Raw genomic sequence first — 23948 nt, 5'->3', positions numbered from 1 at the left:
TTTTGAAGTTAGAAGAGCCATCAGAGTGTGTACCATAAACAACACTAAATTCCACTGAATGAAGTTCCAACCTTGTCAATTACTGCTGTGGTGTAAATTATTTTTTTCTTACTGAATTTTAAGTCTCTCAACTTTAAAATGAGCATAGTAATCTACAACTCACGCTACAGAGTTTTTGCATGGATAAAAATTATAATAAGAATATTTTGTGATACTGTATTTTCTCACATATGTGTAGAATCTTAAAAAGTCTAAGAAATAGAGTAGAATGGTGGTTGCCAGGTGCTGGAGGAAATAGGGAGATGTTAATCAAAGGATACAAACTTCCTGCTATCAGATGAATAAGTTCCAGGAATCTAATGGACAGCTTGGTGACTATAATTACCAGTATTGAATTACATACTCAAAAATTGTTAAGAAAGTAGATACTAAATGCTATCAACAGACACAGAAATGCTAATTTTTGAGGATGGATGTGTTAACTAACCTTGTTTTGGTAATCATTTCACAATATATACATGTATCAAATCAATACATTGTACACGTAAAAACTTACATATGTTATGCATCAATAATATTCATTCAGTAAAGCGGGGAGAAAAAAGGAGAACATTTAGTGACATAATTTGTAAATTATGAAGCATAGAATTTTTGTATAATTCTTACATTTTATATATTTTCAAAGGGAATAATATCTGTATAACAGAATCCTTAAGCAGACATTTAAAATCATCTTTATAAAGACCAATGAGAATTGTTTAAAAAATAACCATGGTATAATCCTTATTTTATTGATACTAAGTTTCAGATTTTAGACACTGTTATTTTTTTAATGCCCCAGTCAAAGGACACCAGAAACAAATCAAAGTTATAGTAACTTGTTGCAACACGGTACCCAAGGTACTTCTCACTAAGGTGTTGGGATGAGCTTATATATATAGGATTTGAGCTTCTGCTGGGTGGTTTTGGAGAAGGTTTGCAGAAGTAAAAGGTTATTCTTGATCTTGGGTGTTCTCCTGAAATGGGAGCATTTAGAAGTTGAGTATATTGATGGTTTTTATTAAAAAATGAAAGAAATGAAGTGGGATGAAAGTTGCCATTTATGTAATAATTACTGATTTAAGCCAACAGAGGAAGATATTAGGTTATTTTTGTAATTCAGTCAATGGTTACAGGACATATAAATTTTTGTATGCATATACATACACGCACAAGTACACATAAGACATTAAATTAACTTAGCCAAACCCCCTTAACCTGTATAAACTTCTAAAGTACACAAATGCTCACTTACATCTGGCCAAATCCCAAAAACAGGACTAAGTATATGCGACATATATAAGCTAATGCCTAAACTTCATGCAACAAACTTAACATCTCAATTAATTTAGTAAAACAATTACAACACTTATATCATCTACAACCTATCTATACATAGGCCTCCTTTGACTCCACCTTCCCATTAAGTATATGTTAAATCCAAAACAAACACAAAATTCTTAACGCCGATATTTCTATGAATTAACATCAATATAACCACATTTGTTAATGTACCTTAATAAATAAAGCAAGGCACTGAAAATGCCTAGATGAGTCATAAGACTCCATAAACACAAAAGTTTGGTCTTAGCCTTCCTATTTGTCCTTAGTAAGATGGCACGTGCAAGCCTCCAGACCCCAGTGAAAATACCTTCAAAATCACCAATGTTTAGAAGGAGCAGGTATCAAGGACACTTCCAAAAGTAGCTCATAACGCCTTACTAAGCCGCACCCCCATGGGATACAGCAGTGATAAAAATTAATCTATGAGCAAAAGTTCTACTACACTATACTAAAGAGGGCTGGTAAATTTCGTGCCAGCCACTGCAGTCATATGATTAACCCAAACTAATAGGTCCACGGCGTAAAGCGTGTTTAAGATAAACTGACACTAAAGTTAAAACTTAACTAAGCCGTAAAAAGCTACAGTTACTATAAAATAAACTACAAAAGTGATTTTAAAATTTCCGACCACACAATAGCTAAGACCCAAATTAGTATTAGATACCCCACTATGCTTAGCCTTAAATGTAAATTATTCTACAACAAAATAATTTCCCAGAGAACTACTAGCAACCACTTAAAACTCAAAGGAGTTGTGGTTGTGTAGTGCCCTTGTCTTTGCCTTGTACTCAAGCATGATTACTGAGTGTCCTTGCTTTTGTCAGATTTTATAGTGGTCTCAGAGTGGCTTTTTCTAATTATTATTTACTTTCCGAGCAATGTTTATCTTCAGTAGAAAACTTCATATGCTAGTTATTAGCTACTAGTTTCCAGAGCCATTTGTTTTGTCTGTTTGTTTTTTTTACCAATATGTAGTGAAAAGATCAAGTGATTTAAGGGGGAGTCTGGGTGGCTCAGTCAGTTAAGTGTTTGACTCTTGAATTCAGCTTAGATTGTGATCTCTTAGTCCTAAAATCAAGCCCTGCATCCAGCTATGGACTCAGTGCACAGTCTACTTGTCTTTCTTCCTCTCCCTGCTTGGTCTCTCATAAATAAATAAATAAATAAATAAATAAATAAATAAATAAATCTTAAAAAAAATCAGGGTACTAGTTTTCTTTATAGGTTTTTTGGTTTTCAAAATTTCTACTGTAACAGGTATTATTTTAAATATTTGTATACACAATCATATATTTTATATTTATATTTATTTTATACACAATATGTAATTACATAATATAATGTGTAATATTATAAGTTTAAATTATATATCACATATATAAATTATTTAATATCAGAGAAGGAGAAAGAGACGAACTTCTTTTCTGTTACTCAGTGGAATACATGCATCTCCCCAATGGCAGGAAAATATTGGAATCTCTAACTCAGGTGCTTAACTTAGTGACCTTTTCATTACTTTGATGACTCTAGAAGACCAAAGTTTTATTTACTTTTTTCCTCTAATTTTAGCCATATTGTTATTTGCCTTGAAGAGGCAGTGTAACATTTTCTAAGAAATAGCCATATATCCCTTTTCATCTCTAATGAGATTAAATTTACCTACATTTTTCTAAACTTTCTGTATTTGGGCAATATGTTAGCCATTGCTTTGGAACCAGAAAAATAACCTGTTGTAGGTGAGATTGCTAAAGTCCTGGAAGTCAGAGCCATGTTTAACACATCTTAAAAAAGATTTTATTTATTTATTTATTTATTTATTTATTTATTTATTTATTTATTTATTTGAGAGAGAGAGAGAGAGAAAGACAGCACACCAGCCAGGGGGAGGACAGAGGAAGAGGAAGAAGCAGACTCCACATGGAGTAAGGAGCCTGATGTGGGGCTTGTTCCCCAGACCTTGAGATCATGATCTGAACTGAAGGCAGATGCTTAACCAAGTGAGCCATCCAGATGCACATAAAAAAAAAAAAAATCATTAATTTATTTAAGAGAATCAAAGAGAAAGAGAACAAGAGTACTTGAGTAAGGGTGGGGCAGAGGGAGAGGAAGAGGGAAAGACCCCCAAGTAGACTCTGTACTGAGTGCAGAACCCCACTCTGGGCTCAATCTCAAGATCATGATCTGAGCTGAAACCAAGAGTTGGTTGCTTAACCAACTGGGCAATCCAAGTGCCTCTACAGATCTCTGTATCAGTATGCCTGGCCCAAACCACACATGCTCAATAAATAGCTGCCGCTGAGTAAATCAGTACACACACATTTTAGTTAGTCTTGACAGTTTCATTTATACTGATTTTCTGATAACTTCTCAAAACTTTCCAGTTCTCTGTACATGAAATAGTAATGACTAACTCCAATAGCATCAAGGACTGCAAAAGAGGAAGGAAAACCCCTACTTTTCTCCCCTACCCCTTTAAAGATATATCCCAGGAAACATGAAATGATTTGTACTAGTAAGATGTTGAAGAAGGTATCCAGTGAAGATTTCCATTCAGGCAGTAGAACAATGCTCTTCTTTCAGCACAGCAGAGGAAATGGTCACTGGAGGCTGGGAGGACCTGTGGCTTCAGAGACACACTGTCCCACTGGTCCCTGGCACTGATGTTTGCACTGGCTGAGGATCTTTGGAGGCAAAACACAATATTGAGATGGAAGGACTAAGCACAGAAGGACTAGGCGCAGTACTGAGATGGAAGGACTAGACCTTTGTCAGTGACTAGGGGACTCACGGGGTTCCATCATTTCTGAAAAACAAAGAGATCTAAACGCTTTTGTGTTTTTGTAGAAACAACTGTGAACCTGGGGTTCTCAGGAGAGGGACTGGTGAGGAAAAAAGTCTTGTGCATTTAATGAAATATGAGAAAACTAAACCATGGAAAAATGGTCCATTAGCCAGCTAATCAGCCCTGCAAGATGAAGTGAAAACATGAAGCTCCTTATTTTCAAATCAGGAGAAAAGAGGAAGGTTTAAATGATAAGCAAAAAGGTATCCTGAAAGGAGTGCCTGGCCCATTCCTGTTGCAAATGTCAAAGTGTGTCTGAACCTTAATGCCCCTAAACCCACCCTGAGCCCAGTTTCATAATTTTAATGGACTCTTGTGTATAAGGAATTCCCACTGCTGTCGATTTACATTGTGCAGTTACGACTACAGGATTGGGTTCACTATCTTCCAAGAATATAATACTTTAATATATATGTATATTTATTTATTTTTATAAATAAATTCTCCCTAAAGGGAGAATTTGGGTAGAGGCTGGGAAATTGAGTCTGGCCTCTCCATGAAATCATTCTCTGCATTTGGAAATGCCAGCCACTTTGAATGGTGCTTCCTTCATATGAAAATAAGAGAAGGATATCTACATCATAGTTTACATATGAGTGGATTAAAATTTGCAGAATTAGGATGCCTGGGTGCCTCAGTGGTTGAGTGTCTAACACCTTTGGCTCAGGTTGTGATCCCCAGATCCTGCGATTGAGTCCTGCATCAGGCTCTCCTCAAGGAGGCTGCTTCTCCCTTTGCCTGTCTCTGCCTCTCTCTGTGTCTCTCATGAATAAATAAATAAAATCTGTTTTTAAAAAAGTTTACAGAATTGGCAGTGAACGACTGAAATGAACAGGTACAAGGAAGGAAAAAGAAGGTGGATTAATCCTGACTGATAACTGCATTTTAGCCTGCCATCAAAACAAGAACTGACAGGGGCGCCTGGGTGGCTCAGTTAGGTAAGCATCTGACTTTGGTTCAGGTCATGATCTCAGGGTCCAAGGATCCAGCCCCATGTTGGGCTCTCTGCTCAGCAGGGAGTCTACTTCTCCCTCTCCCTCTGCCTCCAAGCTCTGGCTTGTGCTGTCTCTCTCACAAATAAAAAAATAAAATCTAAAAAAAATAAAAATAAATAAAATAAAATAAAATAAAATCTAAAAAACAAAACAAACAAACACCAGGCAACGTAATCAAACTAGAAAGGGAAATGTAAGCCTCCAAACCTAGGAAGTTGATGATTAGAATCTGAGACAGATGGGGATCCCTGGGTGGCTTGGCGGTTTGGTGCCTGCCTTTGGCCCGGGGTGGGATCCTGGAGTCCCGGGATGGGTCCTGCGTCGGGCTCCAAGCATGGAGCCTGCTTCTCCCTCCTCCTGTGTCTCTGCCTCTCTCTCTCTCTCTCTCTCTCTCTCTCTCTCATGGATAAATAAATAAATCTTTTAAAAAAATTTAAAAAGAATCTGAGACAGATGACTTTCTAGCTCACTTCCCTCCAGGAATTCCAATGGAAACAGTCTCCCCATTAAAGAGAAACTAAAAACCATGTGTTGATATCAGAGGGCTGGTAAATGGAATCATGACAGCCACATCATACTAACATATAGCTGAGATTTTCCTTTCAGCGCTGAGTCTAGAAATATTGGACATACTGATTCTAGTAATTTGTTGTAAGGTAGTGAATCTTTTCTTCCCCTCCTTTAACAGGCGCTAATTATTGCATTTCAGAAAACATAACATATAGCAGTTGCCTACTATTGGGTCGGCATGAGCTGTTGAGGTGCCTAAGTGTGCATATGTGTGAGTGTCTGAGAGTGGGTGGGTTTGGTGTTTGCTATATAAATACATTTGAATAAATGGCTTTTGAGTTAAGATGGCTGGAATTTAACAATTTAACTGAATTGACATATGAATTCATAGAAAGAGATAGGTTCTTGGAAAGACCGTTGTGCTTTGCTGGGGCTTTGTCAGAAGTGGTTACCACAATTCAGGGGATCTGGTGAGGCTGAGAAGGAGGAGATGTGAAGGATGGAAAGAGAAGAGTAAACAGGAGAGGAAAAAGTGGAAATGATAAATATTTCTTCCCAACTCAATCTTGACTTAGTCTTATTTGTCTCAGAGACCTATAGAAAAATTTAGATACCCAATCAGGGAGATTTTATCATCTATCTATCTATCTATCTATCTATCTATCTATCTATCATCTATCTATCTATCATCTAATCTATCTATCAATCTATCAAGCATCTATCTATCTATTATCTATTTATCTACCTCTCTATCTATCCATATCTATCATCTACCTATCTATATATCTATCATCTATCTATCTATCCATATGGGTATCTATACCTATCATCTATCTATCCATCCATATGGGTAAATACAGATATAGAAATACAGAGAAATTTTTAATTGCAAAGATTGTTTTTTCTTTTTAATGCTGTAAAGAAATACTGAATTCATTCACCTGACGGGTTTGAGTTGGTCCCAAATGTTTCTGTAAAGAGACTGGAGTAGAGGGCTACTTTTATTTAATCAGTATAACGTTATTAAACACAATGTCTTCTTACTGACCCAGGAATAATAACCTCAGGGGGGAAAAATCACCCCCAAAAGTCTGTCCCTTGCTTTACAGTTGGGTCAGGTCCTTAATCAGTCGCGGGGTGTTTCTCTTGAAATGGCCATGAAAGCCTTTTTCTGGGAATAGTTCACTGTTCTAGGGTTATGGTGAAGCAAAATATGTAAAGTTTGATGCTCCTTGAGTTCAGGAGCAAGTCTTTTAACTTCCCCTTGTTAAGTTGGAAAGATGTTGTGGTGAATAGAAACATTCTTTTCAATTCAAAAGTTCTTCACGAAGGGCGGTTTCTTTGCGGGGCTAGTTCTACACACGGTGGCTCCAGGTGACCTTTCCTAGGCTCCCATGGTGGCTTTGTCTTGATCAAAATGGTTCTTTTCACAGGAGGGAAGGTCTGTGACATCATCCTACAGTAGAAAATCCTCTAAAGAACAAGGTAGAGAAAAAAAATAAAAGATACCACTCTCCTTTGGGAAGGTGGGAGAAGAGGAAGAGAAAGAAGAGCAAAAAAGACGGGGACAATGGAGAAAGAAGGACAGGCAGGAAGAACTGAGAAGACCTAGAGACTTTAAGGGAGAGCAGGGAAAGGACTCTGCAGCCTCCATTTCTCCCTGCAGCACGGCCAGCAGGCGGCGCTGTCCTTCCCATTTTGCAGAAGAGGACTCTGGGCTGCAGGGTGAACCGTCCCGCCCAGGTTCCTGGGCAGTTTGTAACCAAACCAAAATTCAGTCTCTCAGGTTGACCTCACTTCAGGCTCTTGGCTCTCCCCCGAGAAGGAAAACCTGTGTTTCATTTTGATTAATTCTCAACAATACCTTTTAAAGCAAGTAACTCATGGGCCCCTCCCTGACCTAAAAGAGAGGCTACTTTGCCCTCTGGCCCTCAGATTTCCCAAAGAAACAGCACAAGCATTAGATCTCTGCGGACCAAACCCACTCATCTGGTTTCCCAACAACATCTTTGAGAGAAGCCGGTAAAGGCAAGGGGGAGAATGATGGTGGAAATAAAACTTCTGTAATTCAATGCTGCCTCTGGGATTTATTTATTGTTGATCATGGCTGAGGAGCTCTTTGTACTGTACATATGTGCGGGGTTGTGAAGGTCAGAGTGCATATGCCAAAAGAGAGGTAGGGTGGAGGAAGCCTGATGAATAAGGAAGAGAATTCCAGAGAGCAGAATCGATGGGGTGGAGAGGTGATGTAGCATAATAACAAAGAAACTGAAAGCTCTCTGGGAAATTTGTGGTTATATGATCTGTACCCAAGGGGGGAGTCTATAGAAGAACACTCCTTGCCCATAAAAATGTATTAGGTGGTAATGGTCCCTAATGGCACTGTGTTCCCTGACCAAGCATGACACATCATATTTTGAGGGAAGCAGAAGAGAACAGAGGATGAGTGGATGCAGTGAGTGCTCTGCAGTGAGTGCTCCAGTCCAGTTGTTCAGGGAGTTCACTGCCCTAGGACATCCAGCTAAGGGACAGGTGGGGTTTGGAATCCAGCCTGAGTACTGCTCCCCAAACTGTCAGTCCTGAAGAGGGCTGGGCTTTCCTGGAAGAAGAGGTGCCTTAGCTTTGGGGTTGTTTCTGCCCAGGAAGATGCATGTTTTTTTTTTTTTTTTTTTTTGTAATTTGCATTAAAGCATAGTATGGACTAGGGTCTGTCTTGTGTGAAGCCAAGGAACTCAGAAGTATTAGGGAATGCCAAGTTCAAAAATGAAGTTTCTCTTGTCTGTGATCTCTCCCTGTGTCAGATTATTCTTCCACTTATTTTGTCTCCCAGAAGTTCACTAAGTGTCAGGCTCTATCAATCTGTAAAGACTGAAGTTACTGATGTTCTTTAAAATGTGTGTCATTAAAGAAAAATGTTCTGTAAAAGTGGCTCAAGCAGTATGTGTGTGTGTGTGCTTTTCTATTTTTATTTTAATAATATAGATTGCAATGTTTTATATGGACCAATCTATTTGTAAAATTAGAGCTGGTCATTGCTACTCATCTGGCTTAAGATATATGCTTAAGTCTTTTCTGCTTTAGAAGCTCTCATATGCAGTTACCCACTGGATATGGGCGCTGGGGAGCAATTGCATTTCTTCACACAATCTCCATTCCTTTGCAATGCCAGCTTCTTTCTGTGACTTCCTTCTTCCCAAACAGTTGTACAGTATTTTGGACAAAGTGCACAGATGAATGTCTGCTGCAGAAAGCAGACAGTTGGAATGACATGATGGCATGGACTTGGGGCTAAGACCTAGGAAGCCCAGATAATGGATTTGCTATTAGGCTCCATGACCTTGGGCAAATCACTTACCCACTCACCCACACCGGGGGAGGGGATTCAAATTAGGCCAGCACTCTGGAATCAGTCTATATCTTGGAGCTTGGCACACTTAGCATATTAATCCAAGGAAGTCCTACAGTAAAGAACATTGTTTACTAAGCGGAGAATGTAACCTTATGTCTCCCCATAGCACAAATATCAACATACTAAGAATATTCCACGGCAGACAGAAGACTGTCAGAGAAGGCTGAGGAAAAAATAAAGAAACCAATGAACAAGAAAATAGAATTTGACATAGTAAGTTTGACTTAGCAGAACATGAAGTGATACAAAATCGGGCAGAGGACACTGACCTGGCAATACAAATTTTCAAAGCTTTGCAAACCATATTCAGTACACCTTCCCCAAATAGGCTGCTAATTGGTCATGGACAAAGCCGTGAACTAGAAACTATAGGGAATGGGTACCACCAGTCTATGTTCTCTCTTAACTATATGGATACAAGCAAACTATTTTGCCTATTTTATTATCTATTTCAGCCTCTGAAATACAGGAATTTCCCTGTTACTTTCTATGGTTGTGAACATCAGTTTAAAAAAGCTTGTGACGGTGTTCTGTAATCCATCCTGTACCCTATCAATACAAGAGCTTACAAAATTTATTTTTAAAAAATCTTAAGGATAGATAGAATCCCATGATTGGTATTCTTTTCACACTTTCATTCTAAATGAACATCAAAGAATGACACATTTAATATTTTTTAATGCAATTCAGTTGGTAGAAATGAATACACCAAACAATTGCATCTGTATTGTTCAATGGCACACCTGAACACTGGTAACTCCCAGAATAAACTAAAATTCGTGAACGTTAGCTAATGGCTTTCAGAATCTCTTATGTTGACAGAAGGAGAGATTTGAAAATAATTTAAAACACAAAAGCTTATTTCCTACAATCAATTTGAACATGTTTATTGGCTTGTTTTAGCTTAAATAAAAAGAAGTCAAACCTAAAGACTTTTTACAAGAGTCAATTACTATAAAAATTCCATTGTAAGCTGCAGGCTGAGGATGAAAACTTGTTTCGGAGCTAAGGGGACACAGAACTTGAACCTGAACAGAGAAAAGTTTTATAAGATCATTTAGAGACCTCAAGTTTTTTGCAGCAGCTGGAGCAAGAAGATACTTTCCTTCCAAGGGAACAAGAGACATCTGAGAAGTGAATGGAATGTTTTACTGTGTTTTACACATAGTCTGCCCCCTTTAAAAAAAAAAAAAAAAAGACTCCTTCACTCCCTGTTAGACATGCCAACGGCGTCTCGTTAGAAGTCCTGACTTTAGAAACAGATTTGCAAGCCAGAATGTTCCAACCTTGCAGTTGGATTGTGGGTTTTTGACCTTCACAAGTTTGGCCTTTGAGCAGAACTTGAGAAAGGAAGAAAGAAAAGAGGTAAAGAATGAAGAAGAAAAGCAAAATAAATCAAAAGCAGCTTTCTTAGTAACACCGACATTTCCAAGGCCACGTGCGAAAGGACTGGGGCTCTAATGATATCAATTAGGCCCGACCCACTGGGACACTAGAAATATATTGTACCCACGGAGTCTGCTCAAGTCCATATGTAAAAGGTCATTAACTGGGTACAGAATATTGCAAATTATCGGCCCAGGGTGCTTCCCTGCCCCCAATACTTTCAACATTCTGAAATAAATTATAACCAGTAATGCTTTCACATTGACAAGCTAATTCCACTTAGATTTTCCTTCTTAAATCAAAGAAATTAATATTTTAAAAAATATCATTGTGTTGGGTGTTGATTTCTCTCTCTCTCTCTCTCTCTCTCTCTCTCTCTCTCTCTCACACACACACACACACACACGCACGCATGCACACACACACACTCCCCAAGATGCTCACACAGATAAAGGCAACTGCTGGCTTTTTCCAGCTTGGTTTCCCAGTTGGAAGAGTGGTAACAGGATAGGATTCTCCACTAGAATGGGATTTCTCCAAAACATTTTCTTCTTTGGCTGATCTTCCTGTATCTCTTTCAAGACATGGTGGGGATCTTCACAGCAGTGTGCAACATTTCCTAATGCAGAAACTGTAAACTATTTAATAAAGGCTCAAAATTCCATATTTGTGTGGTAATATTTTGGCAGTCCTTCCAGGAGATGTCAGCTCTCTGAGGGCTGTGTTTCAGATGCGGTGACCACCTGAAGGCATTTTCACAGGCTAGCAACCAGTGGCTCCTGCTGCCACCCTCCCTCTGACAGCAGGCCCCCCACTGAAGCTGTAGAGATTCCCGGGTCCTCACACAGCAACTTTGCCAACTCAGGCAAACAAAACAGGATCCTGTTACACGAAAGCAACTTGAATTGTGGTCCAAGTGCATCTTCAATGTTTGGCAAAATGCTAAATTATCCAAGAAGGGGACTTCCTCTGATAAGATCAGATCTCACTATTGCACCTAATAAAACCAGGCTCAGAAGGATGGTTTGGGGCAATTCTTTTCTGCTTCCTGGGACTCAGTTTACTCAGTTTCTTATCTAGTCAATGAATGTGGAAAGACCAGATGCATCCAAGGGGAACCCTAGTGGCTCAGTTGGTTATGTGTTCAACACTTGGTTTCAGCTCAGGTCATGTTCTCAGTGTTGTTAGATTGAGCTCAATGTCAGTGACTCACTCTGTGGAGTTTGCTTAAAATTCTCTGCCTATCCTCCTCCCTCTGCCCCTCTCCCCACTTGCAGGCACTATTTCTCTCTCTCTCTCTCTCTCTCTCTCTCTCTCTCTCTCTCTCAAATAAATAAATAAAATCTTTAAAAAAGGCCAGATGGTTCTTAAAACCCTTCTCAACATTAATTTTAAGTGGCCGTTTGAGTTTGTTCTTAGTGTTTGTTATTGTTGTTGTTTATATTACACTCTGGGATAATAAAAATTTTGCCAATGCATTGGAAAGATGAATGAAAAGGTGTATATTTACTATCATCAAAAAGCCAAGAAATAACAAATGCTGGTGTGCATGTGGAAAATAGGGAGCCTTCTTGCACCACTGGTGGGAATGTAAGTTGGTAAAGCCACAGTGGAAAATGGTTTGGAGGTTCCCCCAAAATATTAAAAATAGAGCTACCATATGATCCAGCAATTATACCTCGGTATATATCTGAAGGAAATAAAATCATATTGAAGAGATATCTGCATCCCCACCTTCACTGCAGCATTATTTACATAGTCAAGAAATGGGAATAACCTGAGTCCATCAGTGGATTAACACATAAAGAAATTATGGTATATATACATGAATAAAATATATCAATATCTATGAATACTTTCCAACCATAAAAATAAAGAAATGCTGCCCTTTGTGGCAACGTGGATGGACCTCTTGAGGGTATTATGCTAACTCAGACAGAAAAAGACAATGGCTATATGATCTTATTTATATGTGGTATCTTAAAAAACAACAACATCAAACTCATTGAAATAGAAATCAGTTCTGTGGTTATCTGAGGGTGGGGAATTAGGTGAAGGTAATCAAAAGGTACAAATTTCTAGAATAAGATAATTAAGTTCTGGAGATGCAATGTACAACATGATGACTATAGTTAACACTACTGTATGGTATATTTGAAGGTTGTTAAGAGAGATCTTAAAAGTTCTCATCACAAGGAAAGACAATTATAACTGTGTGAGATAATGGCTGTTAACTAATCTTACTGTGGTGATCATTTTGCAATATAACCATATACCAAATCACTATGTTGTACATCTGTAGCTTAAATAATTATCAATTATACCTCAATAAAACTGGAAAAAGTGTATATTAAAAATGAGATTTCTGCAAATGGTAATATAAGAGAGGGAATCTTTGACCATATTATTTAGTCACCTTGCAGAACCATGTCACTATTTGACTGTAGTCACTCTTCAGATATGCTTTCTGCACTGACAAGGCAAGCACATTCAACCCTTGGCCCTTGCCTTTCATTATGTTAGTCTTTCTTTTTCCCAGGAATTTCCCTATTTTAGCATGTCCTGGGAACTCTACTAATCCTGGGCAACCAGAAAGGTTGGTCACACTACACCCAGTCTATTGTTCCCTGCTCCAGGCCACTATAAGATAAGCTTCATTCGAGAGTCTTCTGATGGACATTGCCACGATAGCATATTTTAATTAAAAGTTAAACTTTTCATGTGGTTCAAAACTTGCACCTATGAGGATTAGCAATAACAGAATAGAACCACAAGTCCCTCTCAGAGACAGCTGATTCTCAGCACTACCATGCATAGCCTGCAAAGATGTCTGTATACTTTAGAACTAAGGGTCCCTCTGAGCAAATGAGTCCAGTGTCTAGGTAATGTTCGATGGTACCATTAATCTAAAATAAAAAGTCCCGGAGGCACTACAGAATATTTGATCACCAAAACCCCACCCTCAAAGAGAGCTTAGGTCTTTCCCAGAATGACCAACATCTACTTTGGGGACCCATAGAGAAAGGAGGCAGTGGCACCCATAGTGTGATAAGAGGAAAACCAAGTGACTCTTTCATTTTCAACTCTCTAGTCTGAGTGGTCTTTATAGTATTTAAATTTATTGTCAGGTCTGTAGCTATACTGTAAGTTCTCTTTATGTTCTATTTCTGTTCTGACCCAAACTTTCTGGTTAGACAGAAAAATGTTACAATCTTGGATTCAGAGGGTTTGGTTTGAAATGGCTCGAGTGTGTTCTCATTCTGGCTCTTTGAATGGTATTTTTTTTAATTTTTATTTATTTATGATAGTCACAGAGAGAGAGAGAGGCAGAGACACACAGAGGCAGAGGGAGAAGCAGGCTCCATGCACCGGGAGCCCGATGTGGGATTCGATCCCGGGTCTCCAGGATCGCGCCCTGGGCCAAAGGCAGGCGCCAAACCGCTGCGCCACCCAGGGATCCCCTCATTCTGGCTCTTTGAACAAGACCCTGAACTGCTCATGACTTTCAGTGATTCATTACTAACGGGGTCCATAAGATTGATTCAATTAGGCTGCTGTGTTTGCTGAAGAGGTACATGTATCACGGACCACAGCACCTGAGAAATAGTAAGATCCCAAAATATATACACTGAGCTAAAATCATTTCTTATCTCTCTACTTTCCTCCCTGGCAATTCCTTTTTCTGACCCTTTATTGGCATCTCCTCTTACATAATAAAAATTCTAGTGAGGAATGTCGTGTTGAGGATTTCCAAAATGTTGAAGACGTAGAGATTATTGCCAGTATATGTGATTAAAATATAAAGGTTCCAGCTTCATGTGCTGAGGTGGGACCAGCAGAGCAGAGCTCCTTTCCTTTCTGTAGAGGTCATATAAAGAAGTGAAGACACTGAGCTTTGGAGACAGGTATCTTTATTTGAGTCCTTGCTTTGTAATTTTTTTAAAGATTTTATTTATCTGACAGAGAGAATGTGTGTGTGCATAGGAGAGAGCACAAGCCAAGTGGGATGGGGGGGCAGAGGAAGAAGCACAAGCAGGCTCCCCAATGAGCAACATGCCTGATGTGGGGCTTGATCCTAGGTCCTGGGATCCTGGACCTAAGTCAAAGGCAGACACCTAACTAACTGAACGCCCAGGCATCCCTGCTATGTAAGTTCTTAACTGAATACTTTGAAGGCTTCATTTATACTTAATACTTTGGGTTTTAACTTCCTCATCTGCAAGAAGGTGGCAATGACGTTAGCTAATTTCTGGAGTTGTTGTGATGATATAGATATTATATACATGCATTAATGCATAAAATCCTGATACAAGGTAAATGCTTAGAAAGCTCAGTGGGTTCAGCTAGGATGACTACCAGAGTCTTCCCAGGAGCTCAAGTAATGAGTGATTTATTCCTCTGGCTTTGTGCTTAGCATGCAGACACCATCAGTAGTGCTCTATAGCAGGCCTTTCTAGAGCACCTATGCTTTCAGCTCTCACAGAGAGTCAAAATGACTTATTTAATTATAGCTGGAATTCATTAAATTATAATATGCTTGGGTTTTGTTGATGATGTGTTTAATCTGGGCTCTGGATTTCTACTGTTTATCACTTAAAAACCTGGTAAACAGAATAATTACAAGATTTCCCATTTGTGTACTTAACTCTCATGATTTATTTTAGCATTTGTGTTTTTTTCTCTCAATCAATAGAATAATTACTTTGACTATTCTAAAATGTAAGATCTTTTGGTTTGTAAATATGTGCATTTGCAACTCTTCCTGAAATATTTGTATTGCTATCATCATTAATTTAACTCCTAGTTTAGTATAGGTGGGCTATTTAGAGGTAGGAACTTAAAACAGGGATATTATTTTGGGATTTGGAGGTTAAATTCAGGAAAATGCATAGAATGCTATAATTAGTGAGGGTCTAACCTTTTGTTGACATATGTATGGATACTTTTAAATCTCAGTCCTTATGGCAGGAATTTTAACATTCAGCAATATGTGATTTTTTTTAAGGGCAAGGGAGAGGCAGAGAGAGAGAGAGAGAGAGAGAATCTCAAGCAGGCTCCATATATAGCACAGAGCCAGATGCGGGGCTTGACCTCAGGAACCTAAGATCATGACCTGAGTTGAAATCAAGAGTTGGACACCTAATTGACTGAGCCTTCCAGGCATCCCATGATTTTTTTTCAGCCTTAAATTATGTGTAGTGTTTGTGAGCCAATGTCTTATTGTAAATCTTGTTATATATTCTGTTTCTATGGAATGGCTATTACAACCACCCTCTGCTATCCTCTGTTCCTTCTTACCTTGCACTAACTTAATCTCAATATTCTTGCTTATGCTCTAAATCCATTTAACTGTGTTGGGAGTTCCATTCAGAAATCATGGTGTGGACTCAGATTTAGCATGAGCACAAACAACCTCCTCACCTGCTCCTTCTTTAGCTTCTCCTCTTTGTCCATGGTCTCCCAGATTCAAAGGATTTGAATCAAACGAGGAAGATGAATTTGAGTCTTTCATTAGTCTCATCAATTTCTAATCTTTCTTCCTCCGACATGTCTCAGAATGTCTCAAAAATTTGTACAAAATATTGTTATGGGAATGAAAAAGCATATTCTAAGGAGTGAGAGGTAGAATAGATATGCCACTGGCACAGCCATAGACAAAGATGACAGGCCTGAGAGAAACAAAAAATAAAAAAGAGAAGGAAAGAGAAAACTGATTACTGGGGAGAAAGAGGTAGATAGATATAATCAGGATACTTATTAAAGGAGGAGCACAAATCTTGATACACCAGTCAACAACAAAAAATTACATCATAAAGCAAAAGATGGATAACCAATGAAATAGCAAGATCAAGGAAAAACATTTCAGATAAAATGAGAGAATCAAAGCCAGTCCTATCTTTTCAAATAACACACTTTTTATACTCTGAATTTTAGTAGAACGTGTATCTGTGGTGTTCATTTGTTAATTTATGATAAAATTGGAAATGCAGTGTCATCAAAGACTGGCTTCTTAATGACAGACTCTGTAGTCAAGGAAACGTCAAGGTTTCCTGATCCTTAAAATTTAGCATATCTCCTGTCATAGAAGTCTTTGTTGTTATTCAAACAGATGGGATAAAAATCTAACAGCAAAAACATGAACAAAACTTTTGGCACTTCACGCAAAACCCTCCGTGATGTAATCAATACTAACCTGCCCAGGTTTTGCATTTACTACACACATATAGCAACTTACTATGAGACTAAACATTACCCGTCTATCTTATCCTGCATATATGCAGAACATATTATGAAAACAAGTCCCATGCTCCATATCGCTATACCAGTGGTTTCCAGCTGAAAGTTGGAGTGGGGAACATTTTGCAATTTCTGGAGACACTTTTGGTTGTCACAACTAGAATCCGGGAGTGGGATGCTTGTTTACTGGCATCTAGTGGGTAGAGGCCAGGGATGATGCTTATCATCATGCAATGCATTGGGAAAGTCCCAAGAAAGATTTATCCAACTCAAAATGTCAATAGTGGCAAGGAGACTGTGCCCTGCACCCTGAGCACTCAGCATAATGATTTGCTGTGCAATTTTATTTTTAAATGATTGACAGAGGCTGAATCAGAATACCTCTCTTCTCTCTCTCTCTCCCACTCCTTCCCCCTCTTTCTGAGAATTAATACCATAAGTCATGTAACAGACTACAGGCTTAGTTTTTCAAAACACTTTCATTTGACCATCAAACTTCACTATACCAAGAGGAAATGCAAAATATGTTAACAGAAATAACACTGGATTAGGGTCTAGGTTGAATCTGACTTCACTTATAAGCTGTATAAGCATGAAAAAGGCAGAAAAATACCCTGTGTATTAGTAATTTTCCATTGTTAAAATGGTGGTATAAAATTATATATAAATAATATATATAATATTTAGCTCTAAGACAAGTACTTGGGCTCAAACATTATGGCAACATCCCCATGTTACTGGGAACTGAGATTCAAATAAGTTAATTCAACCTCTCACTGTAATGTGAGCTATAAAATCTATAGAAGAGGACTCAGTCATCTCAATTGCACTTAATATGATGAAACTTCAATTTATTGAAGGTTTTTTCCCCTCATTATTATTGTCATTAATTTGTATAGACATCTCAATGTGACCACAAATATCAGGCATGGATATGCTCAAATGGATCACTCACTTCTCCCCCTTTTTGAATTGACAAATGACCTCACCCAGGTGTGGAGGTGAGCCCATACGCACAACATGACCCAAGTCTGAAATACAGTTCTTTCATTATCTTAGCTACAAAATATGATTCTTCCTTCCTTACACATTCACTTTCTGAGCTGCTTCAGAAACACATCTGTTTTCTATCTGTTAAGGGAGAAAAACATGAATGCTTTATTACACCCTATATAATCTAATACATTACATTGCTTATGGGCTGTGTATTTTGTATAAAAAAATGCTCTGAAGTCCCTAGAGGTAGAGAGACACAGACAGATCTAGAAAAGAAAGCTTTCATGGACAAGGACATGCCAGGGACATCCCTCAGATCTTTGAATGGTCAGACTCAGAGGTCCAATCTACTACTTTCAAGACTGACAAGTGATCGCTTAATCCTCTAATAAATTTTATTTACAGAGGAGCACTTAAGATTGCAGGCCACCTGCACACATCTGCTTGGAAGAGCCAGTAGGGTCTGGACGGCACTCTCATTCTTTAATCAGTGAGAGTGAGATAAGTCAAAGTAAGTAGAGGTTGGACCCAGGCCCTTCACGGTGTATTCCCAGGGCATATCCAAGGCACTCTCCACTGTTATATCAGATTCCTTTCCAGACTAGAAGACCACCATGATCAAGGCAACCCCTTCAGTACAATTACTGCCAGGAAAGAAAGTGTTCTCAATTCCCTACTTGTAATTTAATGAGATTCCAAGAGCTATTATGTTCCACTGATAAACTTTATCTGACTCCTTTTGTTTTTATCTTTTAGGAGAATAAAAAGTAGTTGGTAGCCAAGACCAAGTTCACATATATTCTTTTTTATTCATGGAAGAGGTGCCTTTTCAACTATTTTCTTTTTGAATAATCTTTGGGAAAAATAGTATTCTAAGGAAGAAAACAAAAAAAAATTATATAAAATTGGACAGAAGATTTGAACAAGTAATTTATAGAGGAGGAAATATGAATAGGCAATAAATATATCAAATAGTCTCAATCGTATTAATACAGTAAAATAAAATAAATATTTAATGACATATATTTTTATTCCTATTGGGTTGGAGGACATTAAGAAGTCTGACAAATCCAAGTGTTGGCAAGGTTGTAAACAAAGGCATTCTTGGGATCCCTGGGTGGCGCAGCGGTTTGGCGCCTGCCTTTGGCCTGGGGCGCGATCCTGGAGACCCGGGATGGAATCCCACATCGGGCTCCCGGTGCATGGAGCCTGCTTCTCCCTCTGCCTGTGTCTCTGCCTCTCTCTCTCTCTCTCTGTGTGTGACTATCATAAATAAATAAAAATTAAAAAAAAATAACAAAGGCATTCTTGGCAATTCATAGTGATATTATTGACTTAACCAATTTGAAAAAATGATTTAATAATACCCAGTTAAAGGCAGCCTGGGTGGCTCTGTGGCTTAGTGCTTGCTTTCAGCCCAGGGCATGATCCTGGAGACCCGGGATTGAGTCCCACATCAGGCTCCCTGCTCTCTCTCTCTCTCTCTGTGTGTGTCTCTCATGAATAAATAAATAAAATCTTAAAAAAATAATATTCAGTTAAGTTAAAGATGCCTATATTTTTATCACCTAGCAATTGCATTCCTTAGTATATATCATGGAGAAACTCTTGCACACATATACTAGAAGGCATGAAAAAGAATGTTCAGAGCAGAATTGCTTAGGAAATCACAAACTTAAAAATAGTAACACACCCATTGGCAGAAGAATGGGAAAGAGCGGTGGTATGTTTACAGAATAGAATCCTCTTATCCATGGAAATGAATTAGAGTCACAAGTAGTAAAATGATTGCATCTCAAAAATAAAATACTGAAAAAGAAAAAAGCAACTCACCCAAGAGTGTATATAAACAATCATTTATAAAGAATTTTACACCACACAAAAATCTCTTTATGTTGCTAATTAATCTATTAATTTGTAATAAAAGTTCAGAGGAATGCCCAGGAATAATAAAAAACCAATTAAAAATAGGGTTAGTTCTCATGGAGAAGGAGGACTATAAGAATCACGTTCTTTTACTATTTGATGTATTATGCTGTAATATACAGGCAATCATAGTTTTTCTTTTCACTTTGGATGCCTGGGTGGCTTAGTGGTTGATCATCTGCCTTCAGCTCATGGCATGATCCCAGAGACTCAGGATCCAGTCCTACATCAGGCTTCCTGCATGGAGCCTGCTTCTCCCTCTGCTTGTGTCTCTGACTCTCTCTCTGTGTATCATGAATAAATAAATAGGAAACCTTTAAAAAAATTAATTTTCATGTATTGCTGCATGGTTTATATAGGTCAAAAATTTTAAATAATATTGGGTATTGTTTCACAATATTTTTGTGAAAATCACATTTCCTTCTTTTTCCAGCAAAACCTGCTTTAGCCTCCAACTTGCCAATGTAGATTAAAAACAAAATAAAACAAACAAACAAAAACTAAATGTGCTTGGGGTATGATAACCACCCTGCTTTTATTTTTTTTCTTTTTTTCAAATTTTTATTTAAATTCTAGTTAGTTAACATAACCACCCTACTTTTTAAACATGTGGCTATGAGAGAAATCAGGATCACAAATGATCCTGAGTATTTGCCTGGGCAAAAACTCTATAAATACGGAAAAAACAGACGGAGTACAAAAATTAAGAAAAGAAATCAAGTGGGTGCCTGGGGTGCTCAGTCAATTAGGCTTCTGACTTTTGGTTTTGGCTCAGATCGTGATCTCATGGTCCTGAGATAGAGCCCCCTGTGGGCTCTGCACTCAGCACAGAGTCTGTTTGAGATTTTGTCTCTCTCTCTGCCCTTCCCTCCTCCAACCCCCACATTCACTCTTAAAAAAAAAATAAATCTAAAAAAAAAAGAATGAATGAAAAGAAAATAGAGTATTTGGTTACATTAAGTTTGAGCTGTTGGGGCTCCTGGGTGGCTCAGTTGGTTGGGTGTCTGCCTTCCACTTAGGTCATGATCCTAGAGTCCCTAGATCAAGCCCCGCATCAGGCTCCCTGCTCAGCTGGGACCCTGCTTCTCACTTTGCTCCTCACTCTACTTGTGCTCTCTCTCTAAAATAAATACAAAAAATCTTTTTAAAAAAAAAAGTTCGAGCTGTTTTTAAGCATCCAAACTGAGGTATTAAGTCAAATATTTGATAAAAGTCTAGTCTAGAGCCTGTCTAGATAGCAGAAGATCAAAATATGGGTATCATCACCTTATCAATGTCATTTAGAACCATGGTCAGTATCAAAGGATAAAAAATCACACCAACATTTCCAGAAAAGATTCCTGAGGACATAGTTGAGGACAGGAAGTAAGTGGAGCCCATTTGGGAAGAGTGGCCCACAGTAAGAGAAGGTACACCTCTCCCTTAAGAGTAGGAAGATGGAGGAAAGATTGGCCACAGGAAGATTTGTGTTTGTTTGTTATAAAGACTTTTTAATACAGCTTGAAATCCAGCATTATGATGCCCTTGGCATTGGTTTTCTTTTTCAATATTCTCCTGGCTATTTGGGGTCTTTTCTGATTCCACACAAATCTTAAGATTATTTGTTCCAACTCTGTGAAGAAAGTCCATGGTATTTTGATAGAGATTGCATTGAATGTGTAAATTGCCCTGGGTAACATAGACATTTTCACAATACTAATTCTACCAACCCATGAGCATGGAATGTTTTTCCTTTTGTGTCTTCCTCAATTTTTTTCAGAAGGGTTCTGTAGAGTATAGATCCTTTACCTCTTTGGTTAGGTGTATTCCTAGGTATCTTATGCTTTTTGGTGCAATTGTGAATGGGAATCGATTCCTTAATTTCTCTTTCTTCAGTCCCATTGTTAGTGTATAGAAATGGCCATTGATTTTTGGGCATTGACTTTGTATCCTGCCACATTGCTGAACTGCTGTATGAGTTCTAGCAACCTCGGTGTCGAGTCTTTTGGGTTTTCTATACACAGTATTATGTCATCTGTGAAGAGGGAGAGTTTGACTTCTTTACCAATTTGAGTGCCTTTTATTTCTTTTTATTGTGTTATTGCTGAAGCTAGGACTTCTAGTACTATGTTGAATAGTGGTGAGACTGGACATCCCTGTCGTGTTCCTGATCTTAGGGGAAAGGCTCTCAGCTTTTCCCCATTGAGGATGATATTTGCTGTGGGCTTTTCACAGATGACTTTTAAGATACTGAGGAATGTTCCCTCTATCCCTACACTCTGAAGAGTTTTTATTAGGAATGGATGCTATATTATGTCAAATGCTTTCTCTGCATCTATTGAGAGGATCATATGATTCTTGCTTTTTCTCTTATTGATGTGTTTTACCACATTGTTTCTTTTATGAGTGTTGAACCAACCTTGCATCCTGGGGATAAATCCCACTTGGTCATGGTGAATAATCTTAATGTACTGTTGGATCCTATTGGCTAGTATCTTGTTGAGAATTTTTGCATCTGTATTCATCAGGGATATTGGTCTATAATTCTCCTTTTTGGTGGGGTCTTTAGTTTTGAAATCAAGGTAATGCTGGACTCATAAAACGAGTTTGGAAGTATTCCGTCCCTTTCTATCCTTTGGAACAACTTTAGTAGAATAGGAATTAGTTCTTCTTTAAACGTTTGTCAGAATTCCCTAGGGAAGACATCTGGCCCTGGACTTTTGTGTCTTGGGAGGTTTTTTGAATACTGTTTCAATTTCCTCCCTGGTTATTGGCCTGTTCAAGTTTTCTGTTTCTTCCTGTTCTAGTTTCCAAGATGTAAAACAAATCTGTAATCATCAAGACAGTGTGGTACTGGCAGAAAAACAGACACATAGATCAATGAAACAGAATAGAGGACCTAGAAATGGGCCCTCAACTCTATGGTCAACTAATATTCGACAAAGCAGGAAAGAATATCCACTGGAAAAAGGACAGTCTCTCCAATAAATGGTTGGGAAAGTTGGACAGCCACATGCAGAAAAATGAAATTAGACCATTCTCTTACACCATACACAAAGATAAACTCAAAATGGATGAAAGATCTAAATGTGAGACAATAATAAATCAAAATCCTAGAGGAAAACACAGGCAACACATGTTTTGAACTTGGCCACAGTAACTTCTTACAAGACACATCTATGAAGGCAAAGGAAACAAAAGCAAAAATGAACTATTTGTACTTAATCAGGATAAGAAGCTTCTGCACAGCAAAAGAAATAGTCAACAAAACTAGAAGACAGCCTACAGAATGGGAGAAGATATTTGCAAATGGCGTATCAGATAAAGGACTAGTATCCAAGATCTATAAAGAACTTATTAAACTCAACACCTAAGAAACAAACAATCCAATCATGAAATGGGCAGAAGACATGAACAGAAATTTCACCAAAGAAGACATACACATGGCCAACAAGCACATGAGAAAATGCTCCGCATCACTTGTCATCAGGGAAATAAAAATCAAAATCACAATGGGATACCACCTCACACCAGTGAGAATGGGGAAAATTAACAAGGCAGGAAACATCAAATGTTGGAGAGGATGTGGAGAAAGGGGAACCCTTTTGCACGGTTGGTGGGAATGTGAACTGGTGCAGCCACTCTGGAAAACTGTGTGGAGGTTCCTCAAAGAGTTAAGAATAGAGCTACCCTCTAACCCAGCAATTACACTACTTGGTATTTACCCCAAAGACACAGATGCAGTGAAACACCAGGACACCTGCACTCCAATGTTCATAGCAGCAATGTCCACAATAGCCAAACTGTGGAAGGGGCCTCGATGTCCTTCGACAGATGAATGGATAAAGAAGATGTGATATATATGTACAATGTAATATTACTCAACCATTAGAAAGGATGAATACCCACCATTTGCTTCTATGTGGATGGAACTGGAGAGTATTATGCTGAGTGAAGTAAGTCAATCAGAGAAGGACAATCATCATATGGCTTCACTTATATGGGGAATATAAAAAATAGTGAAAGGGATTATAGGGAAAAGGAGGGGAACTGAGTGGGAAAAATTAGAGAGGGAGACAAACCATGAGAGACTCCTAATTCTGGGAAACCAACAAGGAGTGGTGGAAGGGGAGGTGGGTGGGGGAATGGGGTAACCAGATGATGGGCCCTGAGGAAGGCACTTGATGGGATGAGCACTGGGTGTTATACTATATGTTGGCAAATCGAACTTCAATTAAAAAAATTCTTTTTAAATGTATTCATTTGAGAGAGAGAGTAAGTGAGA

The sequence above is a fragment of the Nyctereutes procyonoides genome, unplaced genomic scaffold (genome assembly GCF_905146905.1).
Source record: "Nyctereutes procyonoides isolate TBG_1078 unplaced genomic scaffold, NYPRO_anot_genome, whole genome shotgun sequence".
Classification (NCBI taxonomy): domain Eukaryota; kingdom Metazoa; phylum Chordata; class Mammalia; order Carnivora; family Canidae; genus Nyctereutes; species Nyctereutes procyonoides.
The sequence above is the reverse complement of the archived record's forward strand: the minus strand, read 5'-3'. Positions refer to the sequence as shown.